At 41.0% G+C, this 23,521-nt stretch overlaps 1 protein-coding gene and 1 long non-coding RNA gene across 2 annotated transcripts in view; one reads left to right on the forward strand and one right to left on the reverse strand.

Annotated features, from left to right (window-relative positions):
- Positions 1-23,521, reverse strand: part of LRMDA (leucine rich melanocyte differentiation associated) — a 2,937,053-nt gene that overhangs the window by 212,920 nt on the left and 2,700,612 nt on the right. The window lies entirely within an intron of this gene.
- Positions 1-23,521, forward strand: part of LOC115095588 — a 202,576-nt gene that overhangs the window by 48,712 nt on the left and 130,343 nt on the right. Inside the window, exon 2 of the long non-coding RNA XR_003857824.1 lies at positions 19,887-20,017. This is a non-coding gene — a long non-coding RNA (uncharacterized LOC115095588). The remainder of the gene's footprint in view (positions 1-19,886; positions 20,018-23,521) is intronic.

A 23,521-nucleotide genomic window follows, 5' to 3' on the forward strand; every position in this document is an offset into this window, starting at 1 on the left:
AAAAGATAAGAACTGGGCAGAGGAGATACCATCACACGCTAGTCACTAGGGGCACTTCCCTGCTATACTTGAGATTTACAAAGCTGTAATACAGATGACTGCAGTTTAATGAATAGCCTCCTTAGCCAGGTAAAGGGGAATATTTCTATCAGCTAAGATGTGCCCAGATACATTTTTTGAATATTGACTTTGCGGTCCCTAAATAGAAGAAAAAAAAAGGCCTTGAACCAGCCTTGGGAAAACATTTATTTTATTTATTTAAAACATTTAATATTTAGCCTCTTCAATATCTTATGAACAGGGTGGATTAAAGTCTTAACATTCATAATAAATACAAAAGATAATAAAAACAGTCATTAAATGTATTCAAAACACATTAAAATACAAAATTAACAATTATTATAATAAGCAAATGCCTCAATGAAATATAACACTTTAAGCTTCTACCGAAACGTTTTAATATCTGTTTCTCCACATTACCTCCTCAGGAAGGCTGCTCCACAGAACAGGCCCCTCAGAAGAAAAGGCTCAGACTTGTGTTTTTTTGAGCTTGTATTTCATTATAGATGGAAAACTTACCAATTTACTCCCTCAGATCTCAATCAGCACCCTGGTGTATAAACTTGTAATTTTATCTTCAAAGGACTAGCGAGATCCATATTCAGCTGCCGCTTGGCTGTGCTAATTAGCCAGTTAAACTTAATCCAGCTAACTAGCTCTATCTATTCAGTGATGTAGCCACACCACTGAATATACCTGGCTATCTTAAAGTTAGCCAAATAAGTTAAACTGGCTAACTTTAAAACGGCCCGACCAGAGTTGCTCAAATAATTCAGCTGGCTAACTCGAAATATTGAGTTAGCCAGTTAACTTATCCGGCCAATTTGACTCTTTCCTGATCCACCCATTCTCTGACCTGAGTTGTCTGGCTAATAGCTTAGCTGGAAAAGTCACTTTTCCGGCTATGTGGCACTCCCTGATTGTAGCTGGATATTCAGCAGTGCCATTTAGCGACTAAGTAGTACTTATGTGGCCAAGTTCCATTTTGATTTTAGCCTCAACATAATCATTAATAAACTATTTTAAATTAATGCATTATAACTAGCTATTTAAATTCTATTTTCCATTGTATTGAAAGCCAATTGAGATCTCTTAACAAATAGGGCTGCAGAATTCTGAGACAACGGTAAAACTCATAATATTTTTTGGCAGTTCAATAAATAGATAGTCACAAGAATCGATTTGATTAAACAACAGAGCCTGTAAAACTAATCTAAATGAAACTGGGGGAAGCAAGGCTTTAAGCAGATGTAAAATCTTTGTCTTATAAAATGCGATTTGTACTACCTTCCTGAGCCTTTAATGACTGCATCATATTATTAAAATTATTCCCATATACAACTATATATTAGGACATATTTTCAGGAGGAACATACAAACAATTTTGATGCATTAGAAAATGGCCTTCATAATAGGCGTCATCGGTATGCATTCACAGGTATTGCTCTGCCTTGTATATAATCATTGGTCATTTATCAATAAATCCTCTTTCTTTTTAAACATTTTTTAGTTGCAGATAAACCACTATTTGTGAAAATTAGTTAAAGTCACTATTTGAAAAGATGAAAGTCACTTATCTGGCTTTCACAACATCACAATTGCCATGAATGAAAATCTTAAAATGAAAGTCCATCCGACACAGGACTGCGTTTTGAACTATATTAGTTCTTCTTCAGGGTATAATTTTCAACAATGCACGCGCATGTTATAAAATTCCGGGCCGGCGCGCTCAAGATGGGGTATAATTTTGCACATAAGCGCGGCGCAGCATTGGGGCCTTTCCCAGTTCCCTCCCAGTCCGCTCCAATTAAGGAGCGGACTGGGAGAGAACTTCCCAACCTCTTACCCTAAGCTCCCTCCCCCTATCTCTATGCTAACTACCCCAATTTTTTTTGTTTTACCTTTTGCTCCTGCCAAGGAGCAGGAGCAAGTTGCAGGTTACCGGCGCGCGACCCCCCAGCACAGCAGCAAAAGGCCACTGTACCGGGTGCCTCTAACCCTGCTCCGCCCACCAGACCGCCCTGCCCCTTTTTATAGCCCCGGCACTTACACGCATCCCGGAGTTTACGTGAGTGGCCGGGCCCATTTGAAAATTGGCCTGGCATGCGTAAGGACCGGGATTTACATGTGCCAGGGTTTTAAAATCTACCCCATAGCTTTGAAAATTCAAAAATATGCAAGTTGTTTTTTCCCCCAATTTAACCTCACCCTAGGAACTCCTACACTACAATGAAGGTTAAAAGTAGGTGCATTGTGACATGACGCATGCAATTTTACCAACATACAAGCTGGGCAAATTTCAAAAACCTTTTCACCTAGATAAACAGTAATTTATTAGGGCAAATGTGTTTTGAAAATTACTCTCACTGGGGAGCAGTTCTGGTTGGCTTTTCCAAAAGCACCTGTTTAAATGTACTGGTTACAACAAGAATAAAAATCAAAATAGAAAGGAAGGAGTGTTATTTTGAAAGACAGTAAATACTTTCTGTCACTACTAGAAATATAGAAATAGCCGAAAAGGCCTGTATGGCCCATCCAGTTGCCTATACGCCCAATTAATTTAGCATTATAATTCCCATCACATCATTAGAGATCCCCTGTATTTATCCCATACTTTATTTAATTCAGTTACTGTTTTTGTCTCTACCATCTCTACTGGGTGGCTGTTCCAATCATCCACCACCCTCTCTGAAAAGAAACATTTCCTAAGATTATTTCATTGTCATCCCATAACACTTTGTTCTAGAGCCTCCTTTCTATTGTAAGAGGATTGCCTCTTGTGCATGGAAACCTTTGAGATATTTAAATAGAGACATTGTGAAATCTTAGCACATTCAAAGATGAATGACTATGCTGTTGCAATAAGAGATCTTATTGGAGACTATGGGTGGCCACAGTGAGCTGCTTGAGCCATCCTAACATATTTCAAAGAGGCTTGACAAAAATTTCAGAGTCAGCACTTTACACAATTCATTCTCCATATTTTGCTTTATTATAAGCTGCAAAATAATTGAATTAGTAAAAAAAAAAAGCCCCAAAACCCTGAGAACCTACAGTCTGACCTTTGTTAATTCATTTTATCTCCTTGAGTCTTTGTAGAACCAATTATGATTAGGTATTAGGTAACACTTCATGTTCAATGAGAGTCACAAATTTACAGCAAGTATACATGTGTATAAAACCTATTGAAATCTTAATAAAACATTGCAGATACTATTTTAAAATGACTGTCTAAATATTTTTAACTGAAATTTTATTTTAGAGGATCTAAAAGAAATATAAATTCCAATCAACTCTTTCCTTGCAATTTCTCTGGCCACCGATTGTGATCTGTATAAATTGCTTCAGAAAGCAATTGGTTTAGGGCTGAATGCAGGAGGTAGAAAATGGCTTTCTGCTGCAATTCAAATACTGAACTATAGGGAATGAAAATTGAGACGAAAGCCTGACAATATGCCTCAAACCTGCTTTAAAGGAACCACTCTTATTGGTGAGAGGGTAATTCACTCTTCATGCTTGTGCCATGTTTAGTTCCTCTGCTGCCCATGGCAACAATGATGTCATTAGTGCCAAGAAATTTTCATATGGGTACATGTCCGGTGGGAACTGAACTGAGACCATAACTCATGTAATAATAACTTCTGTTCACTTCTGACCTGAGCTGGATTGAACCATTGGCCTAGAAGTGAAAGACAGGGGTATTCATCTTCCTCATTAAACAGTTGAAATAGTAATAATCATCTAAGGGGGTAGTGTTAAAAGGAGTTACATGTGTAAATACAACATACTATCATAGCAAGTTTAAAAAGCCATTAACACCCATAAAGTTCACCTACACATGAATATCTTATGGACATACTATCATAGCAATTTTCAAAATTCCACTTACATGGGTAAAGTATGTTTACACTTGTAAAACCCAATTTTAAGTGTGTAAATGCTTTTACAATTACCCTAAAACATTTTACTTAATAGGACATAAACACACATTTCTTTCATAAACACATTCTGCCTTTAAAAATACTTCTGAAGCTTCAGAAAATGATTACCATAGATTGCTTCATCCTCATGGTACCCAATGACTTCTATAAGTTTGTGGCAAATCAAATGTAGGTACATTGCTACAGTGAGGTCATTTTTCAAGATGGAGTCACACGGAAAACAAATTTCCTTTTTGCTGCTACACAACCAACTGTACTACTAAAAATACAAAGGATGTTAAAGCCAGAGCAAATCATTTATAAAAGGAAGGCACATTTGAAAAGTGCTTTCAATATTTAAAATGTTATTTTAAGTTGGCATGGCAACAAAGTTCTAAAACTGATTTAAAATTACACAGACCAACCAATAATTGCATTGGGTCGTTATGGTAACTAGTTATAAACCTGATATAAAAAAGATACCACCAGCTGTGTTTGGTTCCATTATGGTAACAAATATGTTCCTAAAAATGATGGAAGAGGATTAAATAATGGATGCTGGAAAAGATGCTAGCATAGAATTGTTTTTTTTTTAATGCTGTCATTTAATCTGTGAATTATTACTGAAAATAAGAGTAGTTTGCGTTTCTGTATTGCTCTCTTTGTTGAAACATTTTAAATGTGATTTAAGTAATACACAATCCAGCCAGAATCTGTTTCTCTAAATTCCTTCCATGGCTGTTGGAAGCATTGAGGAGTGGAAAAGTAGGTGGAATAATAAGTGCTTGACTGATCTAGCTGCCAAAATTTTGCATGAAATGAAATTAAAGGGCTTGCCAGAGAATTGACCAAAGGACCTGTATTTACAAAAACACACCTGTTTGCTGCTAGGAGAAGACTAGCTCAACTGAAAACATGTCTATGCTGCCAACATTACTCTGCTAACCTGATATATGAAGAGGGGACCATTGTGGTATCAAAAGCTCATGTACTACACCTTTATTATTGGTCTTTTAAAAGGTACACTCCCAATAAAGCTTCCTGTCACCATGAATGCCATTTAAAAACTAGCCTTTCTACAAAAGCAAACTAATGGTTGAATCAAAACAGCATACCAATTCCTCAAGAATAGAACTGCATATAATTCCCGTATATCCTGCCCTCTTCAATGATGGTGCAGTTCTAGAATCTGGAGCAAGGGGGTCATGATGTTAAGTTGGAGGATGTAAATTTCATCCTCCCACAAACAATGACATAACCCCTCAGAGCAACCTCCCTTCATCCCCCTGCACAATGATGAAACCCTTTGGGGGGGGGGGGGAACTTCCCTTCTTCCATTCTTTCCCCCTCCCCTGCAAAATTATGTAGCCCTCTCTTGGAGCTATCCATGACCTACCTCCACCACTATGGAATGGTCCCTTGTCATGCAGGAGGCCCCTTCTTTTCAATGTCTAAAATGGCACTATGCTTGATAAGTAACAAAACTCCATTAGGCAGTATCATTTGCAGTTGGGCGGCTGTGCCGACAGGAGGGTTCTGCAGTCCCTCCTGCCAATGAAGGGGAAGTACAGGAATAATATGAGGCCATTCCAAAGTGGTGGGTGTAGGGAGAGTACTGGGCAGCCCCAGCAGAGGTATATATGTCATTCTGTATGTGGGGAGAGGGGGGAAGGGAGGGAGTTTGCCATTAAGGGTCTAAATTATTGTGAGGAGAAGGGGGAGTGTCTTTGCCAGAAGGGAGAACAAAGGAATGCCTCTTAGGGGCTTTGTCATTTTCATGGGGAGGAGGGCCTGTGAGGTGGCTTGTGTTGCCAAGGGTGTTTGCACATTCTTTTTGAAGACGGGGTTGAATGGGAGAAAATTCCCTTTGCTGATTTACCCTTTTACTTTGGGCTTGTTACTATGGGGATTTCAGCATGAAGCTAAGCACTTTTGTCCTTATTGTGCATATTGAACATTCCTAGTCCAAAGTGGGTGTTAAATATTTGATCTTTTCTAAGTCCACAGAAACTAGTACATATGGAACACATACCATGCTAAAGCCTAATTTGTATATTATGCTTCCTCATTTACATACAAAGTTGCACTAATTTTAGCATGGCCTTGTTAACATCACAAGGAAGCATCATAATGCACACTATTTATAGCATTCACAGAAGGACCATGTATGTGAAACTTTATTGCAGAGGCTCTTATGAGCCTTGACAGGTCCCTCCAGAGTCAAACCTGCTTAGACATAACAAAATGAGGCAGAATTTGCTATCCAATTAGAAAACGGTGCACTTGGTGCTAGCCTAGGCCTATTAGGGCCAAATGGAAGAAAAAGTTGAGTTGAAGGTCTAAGTGCTTTAGTCCATTCCATGTAGGAGACAGCAGCTCTCTTGCAATCCAAACTATACAAGGCCTATCATTATGAGCATGGAGCCTGGGAAAATATGTTGGCAGGATGACTGACTGGAGCTTACTGATACCATCTTAAAAAATGGCACGGGCCATCCATTGCACCTACCATGTGACAGGGGCAGACCAATGGCACCGGTAACCCCTGTCACATGGTAAGGGCAAAGGGCCAGCTGCGCTATTTTGATTACTGGCAGCCGACAGCACGAGAGGGGGAGATCGCTCCTGGGTCCCCCGCTGGACCACCAGGGACTTTCAGTAAGTCTTGGGGGATTATAGTTACATAGGGATGTGTGAAGCGGATTTTCCTGAAATTTCACTAACCTCGAAATTCGGGGTGGCCGAAAAAAATCGGCCCGAACCACGGGAAAATGAAATTTCCTGTGGCAGGCCGAATCACATCTCTAGTAATTTTACACCTGCAAATTATCTTATGCAATCGATATCAGACTCGTCTATTGTTTACCAGCAGTTGGGTAGGAAGAGGGAGATCAGAGTGAAAGAGGGTCTCGATGACCTGGAGGATAACTGGATAAACTGGTGGAGGGTTTGGCAAATTGGTGATTTCAATCACATGTGCATGTTTTAAAATGTACCTACTTCTGGTGGGGGGATCTAAGATGGCCAACAGATGGACCAGACGTGCGTAACTTGGGCTCTGAGGGAAAAGAGAATTTGAAAGGAAAATGCCGCATACTGCAAGAAAAAAGAGAGCAAAGGAAAGAGAAAATTTGGAAGCAGTTTCTGAAGGTCGAATACAGGGCCCAATGGACTAACACATTATACGGGAGCTGAAACCGGATGATGGCCCACAGCGGGGAGAGCTTCTGGAAGAGGTTACTGCCTCTCCACAGAAGCTCCAGACAACCTTATCCCTGGTTAATTGAATATCCCAGGAAATCCTGCGGACTTGCGAGAGGTGAACGGGAGTGGTCTGTTCCGGAGGAGTGAGAGTGAAGCTGCCGAAGGTTCATCGGAGGGTGATGAAGGCGGAGGAGAAAACCAACCGATGCCATACCTAGGCGAAGAGACCGACCTGGGAGACACTGTAGGCTGTACGGAACAGCCTCCAACAGAAAGGAAAGTACTTTTAAATTTGCTTAAAAAAAAGGAATTAATAAAACCTGAAGTGTTCTCACTAGAAAAGATTTGGGAGGCTGTGCAAACAGTTAATGACAATCTTTTCAACCAGATAAATCCTTTGGCCTCCTTGATTAACACCACCACGGCAAGGGTGGAAAAGGTAGAAGAAGATCTGAGAACACAAATGGATAAATATGTAAAGGTTGAGACAGGAATGAAAGAGATGAAAAATCTTCAGTGTAATATTATTAAAGAGAATGCTATACTGCTGAATCGTATGGAAAACATGGAAAACCAAATAAAAGGGAGACATTTACGTTTAATTACTTTCCCTAAAGACCCAATGCTGACTCCACGTGATATGTGGAGACAATATCTTTTACAGATATTGAAGATTCCGGAAGCGGCGATACCCCCAACATCCAAGGTGCATTATATATCTTCTTTTAAGAAAAAAGATCAAGAGGGGGAAAAAGATTTTCAAGTGTTATCCCCAGTGACACCAGTAACACTAGAAACCCTAGGATTGAACATAATGAATTTAATAGAAACCACCCAAAGGGAGCAAGTGAAGCCCGCTACATTGATAGTGACGTTTCTTCTCAAATCCAATAGAGACTGGGTTGGGTTCTAAGATCAAATTTCTGCAATAGAGCAGAAGCGTTTTTGGGATTAAATGTTGGGATATTTCCAGACATGGCAAGAAGTACCCAGTTTAGAAGGAAACAGTTTTTGAAATTAAAGCCTCAGGTTCAAAAGTTGGGAGCTATGTATATTCTTAAATATCTTTGCAAATGTAGCATTAAATATAGAAATATTTCATATATGTTCTTTCAACCTAAACAGAGAATTTCTTAAAAATGTACTCCCTTGAGATAATAACATCTTCTCCGGTGTTGGAAGGTTAAGAGTACTAAGAGCTAGGGATGTGAATCGTGTCCTCGATCGTCTTAACGATCGATTTCGGCTGGGAGGGGGAGGGAATCGTATTGTTGCCATTTGGGGGGGTAAAATATCGTGAAAAATCGTGAAAAATCAAAAAATCGAAAAATCGCAAAACCGGCACATTAAAACCCCCTAAAACCCACCCCCGACCCTTTAAATTAAATCCCCCACCCTCCCGAACCCCCCCCCCAAATGACTTAAATAACCTGTGGGTCCAGCGGCGGTCCGGAACGGCAGCGGTCCGGAACGGGCTCCTGCTCCTCAATCTTGTTGTCTTCAGCCGGCGCCATTTTCCAAAATGGTGGTGAAAAATGGCGGCGGCCATAGACGAACACGATTGGACGGCAGGAGGTCCTTCCGGACCCCCGCTGGACTTTTGGCAAGTCTCGTGGGGGTCAGGAGGCCCCCCACAAGCTGGCCAAAAGTTCCTGGAGGTCCAGCGGGGGTCAGGGAGCGATTTCCCGCCGCAAATCGTTTTCGTACGGAAAATGGCGCCGGCAGGAGATCGACTGCAGGAGGTCGTTAAGCGAGGGTTCCGGCGCCTCGCTGAACGACCTCCTGCAGTCGATCTCCTGCCGGCGCCATTTTCCGTACGAAAACGATTCGCGGCGGGAAATCGCTCCTGACCCCCGCTGGACCTCCAGGAACTTTTGGCCAGCTTGTGGGGGGCCTCCTGACCCCCACGAGACTTGCCAAAAGTCCAGCGGGGGTCCGGAAGGACCTCCTGCCGTCCAATCGTGTTCGTCTATGGCCGCCGCCATTTTTCGCCGCCATTTTGGAAAATGGCGCCGGCTGAAGACAACAAGATTGAGGAGCAGGAGCCCGTTCCGGACCGCTGCCGTTCCGGACCGCTGCTGGACCCGCAGGTTATTTAACTCATTTGGGGGGGGTTCGGGAGGGTGGGGGATTTAATTTAAAGGGTCGGGGGTGGGTTTTAGGGGGTTTTAGTGTGCCGGCTCACGATTCTAACGATTTATAACGATAAATCGTTAGAATCTGTATTGTATTGTGTTCCATAACGGTTTAAGACGATATTAAAATTATCGGACGATAATTTTAATCGTCCTAAAACGATTCACATCCCTACTAAGAGCCTACAGCTGGATTTGTTTGTAATTATAAATACTCCTATATAAGATCCTGCCTTTTCTTTAGTGCTTAATGTTTTGTATTCCTAAGGTTGTGTAATGAATCTCCCCCTAGTGACGAGGACTATATAAGCAGAATGGTTTGGGAGAAAAATGTTATTGTGTTTAAAAAATGCTTATTGTATACTGCTTTCTACACAAGATTGTTTTCTTGATGTGCTAATTGAAAATGCATAAATTTAAAAAAATGTGCTTACTTCTAAATGTAAACAGGCGACGCGTGCATGTTATAAAATTGGTGCATCCATGTACGAGTGCCAGAAACTGTGCACACGTGGACGCCCGTGTGGCCATTTAAAAATTTACCTCATAACTCTTTGGTGTGAGGAGGTTTTTTGGCAATCCCTCCTCACTGGGAGCCTGGTTGAGTCAGCAGGTTCACACCCTAAGACTTTTCAACCCGAGAAGTCACTAATGCAGAACAACCTCAAGGAGAGAAGTAAGATCAAGGAAACCCCCATCGAGATCTCCACTAGTATGGAACCAGGACACAGAACTGGGTCTTTGGGAAGACGCTGGACTATAAAGTACTATTTTTGCTGTGCTATAAGGGGTCCGCCTGATCTAGGAATCCTGGTGAAGCTGCTGGGAGAGCTTTAGTGCACAATTTACATCACCATGGGAAGCTCAACCAGTGTGCTGAAATAAAAAGACACCTACCCACAGTGACACAATCTCACTATTCAGAAATTAACTTTAACTGAACAAGTATTTAAAGATGGACTTTATTTTGCCTTAAATTAATCAGTAAATTATTATTTAACACCCAGTTCCTGGTCCTGCTTGTTCTTTTGCAGCATCTCCCTCCCAGGGATGCCACAGCTACAACAGCACACAAGGGACCCACTAAGGTTCTTTCTCATTGTCTGGGCCATATGAAGAATCCCCCCCTTAAGGATCAAGAGTTAAGCCGGGAAGGAGTCAGACAGCCAGAAGCAGCCCCAGAGTTTATAAATACGATTGTGTGCCCTTGGGATTAAACACCTGTGATAAGAGTTACACACAAAATCAAGTTATGTGCATATTTTTACTTGCACTGAGCCCTAGGCTGTTTTATAACAGCCATTTACATGATAAGAACTGGCTTTGAAAATTCATCTCAAAAATATACTATATTAGACTAAAACCCTAAATGTAAACCTCCCGAAGTACAGTAAATCCAATTATATAGCAGCAGAAAACACTGATACCTTTCATAATCATAATATAACTATATTTGAACCTAATTACAATCTAAAACCTCAACCAAATCCTCATCCAAATCACAATCTAAAACCTTAGGACAATCCCACATCCCATAAAACTCATGACCCTACATTAAAAGCTTGCACAAAAAGCTAAAATTTAATGGCCTTCCTAAAATGTAGTAGATCTTTCAATGTTACCTCTCAGGAGAAAATTTCCTGAAGTAATATATGCTGTGTGGATGTAGAACTTCAGGTTTTGTTTTGTTTTTTTTAAAACCACTACCTAAACTCTGAAGCAATTTGAAAATTATAGTCACTAGCTTAAACTTAATCTTATAGATGATTGGCAGAAAATGCAGATCCTTGAGTACAGATATAAAACTATCTCTCCAATGGGAGCCAGTCAGCAGCCACATATCTCTGTTTTGTGCAAGTTTAAAGTTTTAAGCTAACCTTATTTGGAAGCCCTATGTATATAGTAGTCAATAAAACATGTTATGAATGCATGTATAAGTAACAACAGCATTTCTCTCTCAAAATATAGACAGAAATTTCCATTGAAACAAGCCCTAACTTAACCAAACAACCAAAAGATGTATAGAGATGAAGTTCCTTTTAAGTGCCAACTGCACTGAGGTAAACGCTGAGTGGACTTGGAGACCAGACTCTGAAAAATATAGAAAGTACTCATTGCTCAAGCAGTTTTTGTGTAGAGCAAGAAAAGAGATCTAAAGCCTTGCATTCAAACTAGATGGAAAACATCTTTCATTTGAAATTATAAGATCTTCTGCTTGATACCTTAACATCCAAACTGAGAGGACTAGTCTGGCCAGACCCAAAAAGCAAAAAGGAAGGCAGTCTATCAAAGCTGTGAGGGTAACAAGAGAAAGATAGATCCAAAAGTCCTTGGAAAATATTTATTAAGAAAGCCCAATTTGCTTTCTTAATAAATATTTTCCAAGGACTTCTGGATCTATCTGGCCAGAGACAGGAGAGTGAGATGACACAATGCTGCCTGGTTTTGTGTTTGTCAGGGATATAGAATTCATCAGCCTGATTACTTTTCTGAAGGAGTGGAATATAGTAGTAGCCTAGTAGTCAGAGAAATGGGCCGTAAACCAGGGACGCCATGGTTCTGTTCCCACTCAGGGATTGTTCAATGCAAATTACCTCTCCCTCTAAAACAAATAAATGTGGGAATAACCTTTTGGCTAGAGGATGGAAATGAGATAAGTATGCAGGAGGGTAACTTGCTGGTATGGCAGTTACTACCTTTAGCACAAGGCATGGAGATTATTACCCTTAACCAATATACTTTGATACTTTTAATGAAAGTGCAACATTTCTCCCTGCTTAGAAGGCAAGAGGATAAAAGCAAATGGATTCAGATGACAACTGAGGGCTCCGACTTCCATGGTCTGGGATATTTTACGCAGACATAAGGGAAAAAGCATAGGACTGCTTCTATGGCCAAGTCCTAAAGGAAATGAAGAAAGCATGCAGTGGAAAGTGTTCTAAAGATCAAAATCACAGAACATATAGAAAGACATAGTTTATTGGAACAAAGTCAGAATTGGCTTTACCCAAGGCAAGTCTTGCCTCACAAATCTGCTTCATGTTTTTGAAGGGGTTAACAAACATGTAGATAAAGGTGAACCGGTAGATGTAGTGTATTTGGATTTTCAGAAGGCATTTGACAAAGTTCCACATGAGACGCTTCTAGGAAAAGTAAAAAGTCATGGGATAGGTGGCAATGTCCTTTCGTGGATTACAAACTAGTTAAAAGGAAACAGGAAGTAGGATTAAATGGACAATTTTCTCAGTGGACAGGGGTTGGCAGTGGAGTGCCTCAGGGATCTGTACTGGGACCCATGCTTTTCAATATATTTATAAATGATCTAGAAAGGAATACGATGAGTGAGGTAATCAAATTTGCAGATGATAGAAAATTATTCAGAGTAGTTAAATCACAAGCAGATTGTGATAAATTGCAGGAGGCCCTTGTGAGACTAGAAAATTGGGCATCCATATGGCAGATGAAATTTAATGTGAATAAGTGTAAGGTGATGCATATAGGGAAAAATAACCCATGCTATTGTTACATGATGTTAGGTTTATATTAGGAACTACCACCCAGGAAAGAGATCTAGGAGTCTTAGTGGATAATACATTGAAATTGTCAGATCAGTGTGCTGCGGCAGTCAAAAAAGAAACAGAATGTTAGGAATTATTAGGAAGGAAATGGTAAATAAAACGGAAAATGTCATAATGCTTCTGTATCACTCCATGGTGAGACCGCACCTTGAATACTGTGTACAATTCTGGTTGCCATATCTAAAAAAATATATAGTTGCAATGGAGAAGGTACGGAGAAGGGTGACCAAAATGAACAGCTCCCCTATGAGGAAAGACTAAAGAGGTTAGGACTGTTCAGCTTGGCGGAGACGCCTGAGGGGGGATATGATAGACGTGTTTAAAATCATGAGAGGTCTAGAATGGGTAAATGTGAATCAGTTATTTACTCTTTCGGATAATAGACGGACTAGGGGGCACTCTATGAAGTTAGCATGTAGTACATTTAAAACTAATCAGAGAAAGTTCTTTTCCACTCAACGCACAATTAAACTCCGGAATTTGTTGCCAGGGGATTTGGTTAGTGCAGTCAGTATAGCTGGGTGTAAAAAAGGTTTGGATTAATTCTTAGAAGAGAAGTCCATTACCTGTTATTAATCAAGTTGACTTAGAAAATAACCACTGCTATTACTAGCAACTGTAACATGGAATAGACTTAGTTTTTCGGTACTTGCCAGGTAGTGTAGACTGGATTGGCCACTATCAGAAATAGGATGCTGGGCTTGAGGGACCCTTGGTCTGACCCAGTATGGCATGTTCTTATGGGGGTAACTTACTATTGCAGCAGTTACTCCCCTTAACCAATAAGCCTTGATACTTTTGATGCAATTCCAACATTGTTCTCTGCTTCAACGGTAAGGGAAAAGGGGAATTGGATTTAAACAGCAACCAACAAGGGCCTCAACTTTTACAGTCTGCGGAACTGATGAGCATGGGAGTAACCAGCACAGAGCATCAATTATTACCCTTAACACAGAGCTTTCCAAAGTGTGTGTCGCGACACTTTAGTGTGTCGCCTGAGGTGTGCTGCGCAAGCCCAGTGCACGTGACACACCGGCAAGTGGGAGCCAATGCGGCCACCGGTGGAGCTCATCCCACTGGCGGCTAAGCAGTGAAGAATCGTTGTGCTGTGTGCCGCAGACACACAGCAGGAAGATCGGTAAGGCCATGGTGAGTTCACATCACCACGGCCCGAAGAAAAAGGGCACGTCTAAACATGCAGGTGCTCCGCCTCCTTCCTGCCCACGCGGCCCCGGAAGAAAAATGTTGCCGGAGCCGCACGGGCAGGAAGGAGATGAAGCAGCCACGTGCAGAAGAGGAGCCACGTTGTTGCAGCGGGCAAGAAGAGGCCCGGTAGCAGGGCCCCCACCGCAGATCGGATCGGCCCGAGAAGATCAGAGTCGCCGCGATTGGCCCGAGAAGATCAGAGTCGCCGCGATCGGCCCAACAAGATCAGGGCCGCTGCAGAGCCGATCCTGCAGCGACCCGTGAAGAGGAGGCCCAGAGGTAAGAGAGAGGCTGAGGGCCCGTAGAGTGCGTGTATTAGCTGAGTTGAGAGATTGGGTGCCTGTATGAGCTGAGCTGAGTTGAGAGATTGGGTGCCTGTATGAGCTGAGTTGAGAGATTGGGTGCCTGTATGAGGTGAGTTGAGAGATTGGGTGCCTGTGTGAGTTGAGAGATTGGGTGTGGGAGTGAGGACCTCAATGTTTGCAGAGACAGCATGTGAGAGCCTGTGTGTGAGAGAGAGACAGCATGTAACAGTTAGAGCCTGTGCATGAGGAAGACAGCATGTGGGAGTGAGAGAGAGCCTGGGTATGTGAGAGTCAGACAGCATGTGCAAGAGAGAGACTGTGTATGAATGATTGTATGAGAGAGAGAGCATGAGAGAGTGAGAGCCTGTGTGTGTGTGAGAGAGAGAGAAAGCATGTGAGAATGAGAACCTGACTGTATGTTTGAGGGAAGAAGATAGATGGAGAGAAAAGAAATAGAAAAAAAGACAATATGAAATGAATTGGCAAAAAAATAAGAAAGGGGAGGTGGAACAAAAAAGCCTGGGACCAACTGATTAGAAAACTAAGATCAGACAGCAAAGGTAAAAAAAAAAAAAGAAATAAATTACTTTTTACTGATTGGCACATGTAATCTTTGTTAATGTCAAGAGTAGCACTTTCTCTATGCGGATCTCACAATGTACGAGATCAACATGGAGGAAGTGGAAACACACGGGGCCTGCACAGAGGAGGCAGCAGAATGGGCTTCAGTGCCAATAGCAGCAATCAGCGCCTCCCCAATAGCCATGCGGCATCAGTGGCAGCAGAGGAAGGAGAGAGGCTCCGAGGTTGCTGGCAAAAGAAAGAGAGGGGGTCTGCCTTTAGTGTGTGCATGTGTATGAATGGGTGCCTGCCTGGGAGTGTATGTGTGTGAATGGATGGGTGCCTGCCTGGGGGCTGGTGAGGGAGTGGTGTGAAAATGAATGGGAGCCTGCCTAGGGGTCAGTTTTAGTGTGTGAGAATGACTGGGAGCTTGCCTGGGTGTGTGTGTTTGTGTGAGAATGATTGGGAACTTGCCTGGGTGTGTGTGTTTGTGTGAGAATGATTGGGAACTTGCCTGGGTGTGTGTGTGTGTGTGTGTGAGAATGATTGGGAACTTGCCTGGGTGTGTGTGTTTGTGTGTATGTGAGGGAGCCAGAGAGAGTGTGTGTGAGAAAATCCAGGGGAGTAAGAGTTTGTGTGTGGGGTGTGTGTGGAGGGGGAGAGAGTGTCTTAGAGCCTGAGAGTGTGTCAGTGTCTGTGAGAGCGAGAGGTTATGGTGGGTATAAGAGCATGAATGTGTATGTATGTGACAGTGTATGTGTGAGAGAGAATGGACATGTGAGTCTGTGTGAGAGAGGATAACCTCTGGGAAATTGTAAAAAATGTATATGATTTTAATTAATAGAAATTCTATTTATCAGTAGTTTTAAAATATGCTTTTATTAGTATGGTTTTACTATTATAACTGATGCTTTATGTTTCTTGATTTTATTTGTTTTATGAGGAATGGTGGTTCTGTTTTTCCATTGTTAATACACAGAGTCTGGCTTCTTGGAGTTTCCATTTCAGTTTTTGTCTAATTTGTGCTCCTTTATTTTGTATTCTGTATTTGGTGAGGGTCTGTCTCTGCTCTGTGTGTGTGACCATGATGAGAGATTCTGCTAGCATAGGGATCTATAGCAATCGGGTTTGTTTTGTTTCCTCAGTAGGTGGTGTATTGGTATTCTAGGACCCAGTGTAATATTTACCCATGCTTTTTCACAGGTAGGGTTATTGTTGTTTGAGTCCTTGGTGTTATTACTGTTATGTTACAATGGGATTGCAGTATAGATTTTGAGTGTCTTTTTTGCGAGGTTTTATTTTAGTTCACAATGTGCCTGGCAGTGGAAGGTGTTTGTGCTGCTGTTACTGTGAGGTGACACCAGCATTTGAAAATATCTTTTAGCATGATGAGCTGTAAGGGAAACATCCAAGCTCCATTGTTTGGGGGAATTTCAGTGGATGCACAGAGTTACAGAACTGGAGGTGCAGGATTTATATTGACATTCTGTCCCTTCCTATAAATTCCAGATTTCACTCTCATAGCCATATAGAATTAGTTGAATGAGGCTATCAAATAATTATATAGTGTGAAACTGGCCAGCTTTTTAAAATTATGCAGAAGACCCTTTGGACTTTTTTATTAACACCAAATATTCAAAAGCTGTGTTCATCCCATCAAGCTCATATATCTCATTAAAGAGGTAAATTGAATAACACAATAACTTTGTTTTATTATTGTTACTCATAAATTATAACAATAACATTAATCTTGGAATATTATATATTTTTAATATAAATGAAAGGTTTTCACAAGATATGTTGTGTCGTGAAACATTTTATTATGTATATATTTAAGGAAACATACATAAATTGTCGAAATACATTTCATTCATTTAACCTTTAACCTCCGGTTTGCTTGTAGACTAATTACTATGTCCCAAATTATGCTTGTCTAAAAAGTGTGTCACCAACATGAAAAGTTTGGAAAGCTCTGCCTTAACAGAAGGCATGGGATTACTACCCTTAACCAATAAGGCTTGATGCTTTTCATGCAACTGCAACATTGTTCTCTGCTTCAAAGGAGGGGGATGGGAGTTGAAAGGAAAGAGAAATTTGGATTCAGAGACAACCAACACGAGCCATGACATTTTTACAATCTGGGGTACTGATGCACAGACATTAAGTTAAAAACACAGGACTGCTTCTATGGCCAAGTCCATAAGAAAAGCACATCAAGCAAAACTGACTAATATATGGGGGTAACCTACATGGTGTGGCAGATACTATCATGGGGAACTTACTGGGCAGACTGGATGGACCATTGGTCATTTTCTGCCATCATATGTTTCCTTGGAAAGTAAACCTGTTTCTGCTAAGAGCTATGAGCAAGATCTGAACTATAGTAAATTGATGGGGGGCGGGGGGGGGGGGGGGGGGGAAAGGATATAAAATAGATTAAAAACAAATCCCTGAGTAGTTACAATTAAAGGCTCCAGATCCTAGGCCTGGTTATAACTGAGCTAGAAACTTAAAGAAGGAGGAAATTGCTGAGTCCAACAAAGAAATAAGAGGCTGAGGCAGACCTTAACATTCTTTGGCAGTATTTCTCAGAAACACTATTTTTCTTCAAAATTATCTCATTTTAAAAAATGGTTCTAAACAATAGCACAAAAGATGGTTACTATAGAAATTGCTGTGATGGACACTTTTAAGCCTGTATTTCTAATACACCATGCGATCTTAAGTCAAGATTACTGTAATTTAATTTAGACTAAAAAAATGAAATCTCTGCTTTTGCAACAGTTTAAGACAAGCGAGCACAAAAAAAGAGAACACATAAAAGACAAGGCACCTTAACTGCAATAACAAAACTGGGTGCAGAAAACTTACATTATATTAATTCTTATAGATACTTATAGTCCATAGCTGTCAGTGCAATAATTGTTATCTAGTAAGAGAGAAATATTGTAGTTACTTCATACAGGTGTCATGTTTTCATCAGATATCCATAGATTAAACAAATGTGCATAACCTACACACCAGAAATTATAGCTTGAAAAGCTCTTGGAGCTCAATATTCAGTAAGCCAGCAATTGGCAAAGTTATCTGTACAACTTTAGCCAAATCTTCAGTGAAATGTCTCTTCTGCAGAAAATACTTCGCTAAAGATACCTGGATGAACTTATTTGGGTAACTTTACTGCTCACTAATTTACTGGATATAAAAAAAAAAAAAATAAGGCTAAGCTGCAGACTGTAGGAGTCCCGATCCCCCAGTTCTGAATGGGAGTTGGTATTCACTGATCTATCTACAAGAAGGTGCAATTCCTTTCCTTAAGTCCTGCTAGACTAGTCCTTATGTATGGGGATTTCCCCCTCCACAGCTGGAGACAGAGAATACACCTTTTTCCCTTGTGATACATGTGTAGCTCTCAGTAGTTGTCAGTAATCTTCTGTCAAAGCAAAAGTGGAGAACTACCTTATTCTTAATTAAAATGAATATCCTTAACATTAATTATGAAATAAAGGAGAAGGGAAGAGAGAAAGTCAAAAAGAGAAGTCAATTAACCTTCACTAGGTGCTTCCCTGTTCCATTTGGATATAAGCCCCTTCCTTCTACTTTCTTTCCTTTTTTTTTATTTTTATTTTTATTTAAGAAAAAGGATAGAGGGAACTGTAATTCCTACCTAACCTTACAGGGAAATATGGGTTGATGGGGAGAGAGAGGTAGGTAAGATAGCACATAGCTTCGGCCCCCATTAGGTTTTGGCAGCACAATATTCCCAGGTGGGCCTTGAACTGGTCTAGCAGGACTTAAGGAAAGGAAATTAACAAGTTTAAATGTCACCTTCATTATCTTCCTGATAGACTAGTCCTTATATATGTGAAAACATGAGCTAACACTTACCCTGGGTGGAAGAAAGACAGTGCTGCTTTGTCCTTTCCAAAGGATGTGTCCACCTTGAATTGTTTGTACAGCCAGAAATGCTTAGTAAAGGAATGCAGGGACAACTACATGGCTGCCCTACAAATGTTCTCTTGGGCTACTGGTGATAACTCTGCCTAGAATGCTGCCTGATGAAATGTGCACTTAGCATGGCTGGCACATGCTTACCCTTAAGCAGGTAGGCTGAAAAAATTGCCTCCTTAATTCTTCTGGCAACTATAGCCTTGGAAGCTGCTTCTGCCTCCTGTGGGCCTCTGTGGAGAATGAACAGTCTATCAGTCTTCTAGAAGGGGGTTTGTAACTTTTAGGTATCTTAAAAGTGTGCACCAGTCATCCAGATGATAAAGCTCAGAGTTTCTGTTCTGTGATTTAAACTCCTTAAAGGAAGGAAGGAATACTGCCTTTTAAAATGATGACATCACCTTGGGCAAGAACGAAGAGAACAGATAGAACGTAATTACCAAATAAGGGTCTGTGCATTAAAGAGCTTGTATATCCAAGAATCATCTATTTGAACAAATGACCACCAAGAATGCTGTTTTTAAAGAGAGATATTTTAGAGTTGACTATCTTATTGACTCAAAGGAAGGATTCACTAGGGCTCTAAGAACCAGATTAAGGTCTTATTGCGGGACAAAGGATCTAAAAGGAGACGAAAAATGTTTAGCCCCTCTGAGGAAGCGGGCAATATCCGGATGTATAGCTAATTGCAAACTCTTAATAGGCCCTCTATAGCAGGATATGGCTGCAACCTGCACTTTCAGGACTTTGTCCAGTCCTTTTGGAATAAAGTCTTGAAAACATGCTACATCTGCTCTCCAAGGGGAGCCTTTAGGACATGACAAAAACTTTCAAATAGGTGCCAAACATGGATGTAAGCTAAGGATGTAGATGATTTTGTGCCTTTAACATGGTTGAGACAATTATCTGGGAATAGCACTTCCTACACAGGTGTACCCTTTCTAATGACGTCTTCTTCTTCCTCCTCAGGTGAATACTCTCCTTCCTCTGGAGAGTCTGGAGGGAGTGACCAATCAGAATCTTGTCCTGTTAGAAAGCCTTCTACTGACTCTTGTGTCACCATCTGACCTGAGGTGCCTGAAGTCTTTATATGGTGTCTGGTAGGGATGCGCATTTCTTATTGTTTTTTAAATTTATATTTTATTGAATTTAAATCATTAATTTATACCTCAATGATATAAGAAATATTCTGAATTTACACTTTAACCCAAAAAACATTAATAAACAAACTCTATCATCAAAATTCAAAACAAAATGTCTCCACTGAATAGTGGGAGATGTCTATAAATATATTCTTAATAAGGAAAATAAATGAATATGGGAAAACTAAGAACTCCCAGATAGGGGGAGCAAATATGTTTCTTGATCAATCAACAATCCCTACTACTGAATATCTCAAACTAATTTATCCATTCATATCAGAAAGAAATGTTTCCAAATGTAAACAGGTTGGAAAAAACAAATGTATTATTTTGATAGCTCACTAATCATTTGCAGGGAAATTTGATAACAAAGCTGGCACCCAAAGATATCACCCTTTGTCTGAACTGTAGGAAATGGTTTCTGCAAAACTGAGTAAAATGAGACACATCAGGAAATATTTGGATTTTATGTCCACAGTAGGAAATCCATTTTTGAAGTACTTCTGGAGAATTACATTTTTATCATTTTTGGCACAAAAGACACCAAAATTGTTGCACTAAGAGAAACATAATTTATAGATGACTCTAAAAATGTAGATATATTAGGGTTCACTGGCAATAAAATTTATTTTGCCCCTTCATTATCAACTGTATCCCTTCTAAAGCCTGGTAAATAATAAATACCTAGAAAGGGCAATATCATGATCCACTGGTATGCTCAGAATCTCCCTAGAGTGTTTCTTAAACAACTCTAATGGTGATAAGAGTCTAGTCATTGTAAAATTCAAGAACCGGAGATTCCTACCTCTTTGAACTAGACAATGTTTAACAATGGCAGCACTGAAACTCTGCAAAGAAAATATTTGAAGTATCAGCGATAAAACAGTGGATTCTAGTGCCAATAGTAGCGAAGAATGATAATCAAAAACAGTCTTTGATTCACCCAATTATCCCAGTTGGATAAATTGGGATGAAATTTGAGTCAGGCTCTTGTTCATTTTTTGAATGGTTTTCCAAACATCCAATAAGGTAACAGAACTTGGCTCAATAATGTCCCCAGGTAAAATATTAGAGGAAATACTAATTACGTTTGGTATTTCCTCCTAGGAGGTATCACCTACTGTAGTAATCTGAGGAGCAACATTAGAGGAGACCAAAGTTCCTAAGGATAGCAATGGATGAAGGGATAATTGCGGGGAATACTGCTGTTTTGGGCTGTGCAAAAGAGGAGAGAAACCTCTGACCATCGTTGTCTATTCCAGCCAAGAATGTTGTGATTTCAGCACTCACCCCACACTACCACTGGCATCATCAGGTGGCTCCTTAACAGCTGATATATCAGAGCTGTCCCTTTGGTCAAGGAGTGGGGATAATTGCAGGGAGTACTGCTGTTTGGGCATTGCAAGAGAAGAGAGAAGCTACAGACTATCTTTGGCTATTCCAGTCAAGAATGCTATGATTCAATCCTCCCCCTGCTATGCTGCTGATATTATCAGGTGGCGCCTTAACAGCAGACGATATCAGAGCTGCCCTGCGGTGCACAGCTGCTGGCATGTAGCCGAAGCCACATGCCATAGAGGCATGCCCCTTCTTGACTGATTGTGGAAAGTTCTCTTGAATTACTGGATGGAGAAGAAAAGAAAAGTTAAACCTCATACATCATCTCATGCCAACAGCCCAGTTTTAGGACTTATGGATCTACATGAACATTGATCATCGGCAGGACTTGCAGAGCCCATGAATTTTGAGGTTTCCAACTTCATTGGGGCCTCTTTAAGTCTAGGCATGTCTCAACCATCAAACTAGCCATCGGAAATGTCCAGTGGAAGATTCATTGTTATCTCTCCAGGATGTGCATTTGTTTTGAACAAATGTGAAAAATGAAGACATTTTCAGTTTATATGAATGATACAAACTGAAAATAGGTCTCAGATGAAAATACACAAACATTTTCAAGTATATTTGGATTTGTTTGCTAAAACAATCAAAGTGCCTCCAGCAGGACCAGGCCTTGGCCTAGACATGTACCTGGGGCCCAGTACAAGGCCCAGATCTGTTGCCAGGGCCTAGGCCTGGGGCTATACCTAGCTCCAATGCTGGGGCCTGGTCAGAAGCCAAATCCTACTTGCCAAGGCTCAGGTTAAGTTGGGGCCTAGCAGAGGCTGGGCCCAAAGTTTAGGCCTGAGTTTGACAGTAGGGCCCAGCAAAGGATGGGTCCCTTTGCAGAGGTCTGGGCTTGGACCTAGCCTAAATCTGAGTCTGGGTCCAGATGCTGAGGACTAGGCATATGCATGGATCTGAAGCTAGGGCCCAGGCTGAGGCACAGCCTGAGGCTGGATCCCCATGACTAAGGGCCATGCCTAGGATGTTTCTGATGCTAGGGCTCGGCCAAGGCTGGTCACCAAATCCAAGCTTAGGCCTGAGCCTAGATCTAGGCCCAATAACTGTGCATGGCACAAGACAGGGTCCCAGGCTGGGCTTAGGCTGGATGCCCAGGAGCAGACTTTCCAACATCTTTTTTTCTTGATTTGGCAACTAAAATTATGTCCTTCACCAGGAGGATGCACCACATAGGCCTCAGCATTGGGACCCAGCCTCAAACTGGGCCCTAACATTGGGTCTAGACCTAGGCCCAGGGCCAGGGCCAGTCTTTCATCGGGACCCAGTCTTGACTGGGTCCCAGCATTAGACCCTGGCTTAGGCCTTGAGCCTAGGTGACTGTGACCCACCCTTGGGTCAGGCCCTGGTGTTGGGCCTAGTCCTAGGACCAGGCCCAGCATCAGACATGAATTAACATATCAGCTTACATACTGTTATCCTAACTGATGCCAGGATGTTTCCTGTCATCCTCTGAAAGGAGTCATTAGACAAGCAGCAAAGACCAATCAGAACATTTACCTTCACAGACAGGTGGTGAAAGTGGTCTGTATTGGATCCCAAGCATCAAAACAAATTCTCACTTAGCTCACACAAATGAGTAGTCTTGTCAGACAAAACCTAATCAGATAACTCTTTTTCAGTCAGCTCTTCCAGATCTGGTCTTGGTCAAAATATTCCCCTGTATGTGACTGAGATTCAGTGTTTCCCACAATATTCATAAAACAGAAGGATCATATAAGAGCAACAAACAAGAACATGAAACCCAAATCCATCTTAGCTAGGCTGAGCAGCATAACAAACATTTTTTTTCCTCAAAAGAATATATAGTAGTATACTTTTTGCAGCATCTGTTCAAGACAGAAGAAATTAATCAGGATACAAGCATCCTTAATCCAATAAAACTAAATCATTATGTACAGCTGTTTTAAGACATACCAAAACCCCTCTATTCCTATAGCTTTTCTCCTCCAAACAGGTTCATTACTAAGATAACACAGTGCCCTTTCTGCTTTATCAAATCAAGAAAATGACATCCATAAAGTGACAGGCATCAATACTAATCTTCCCAGCCTGGCTGTAACT

This window comes from Rhinatrema bivittatum, chromosome 7 (genome assembly GCF_901001135.1).
Source record: "Rhinatrema bivittatum chromosome 7, aRhiBiv1.1, whole genome shotgun sequence".
Lineage (NCBI taxonomy): Eukaryota > Metazoa > Chordata > Amphibia > Gymnophiona > Rhinatrematidae > Rhinatrema > Rhinatrema bivittatum.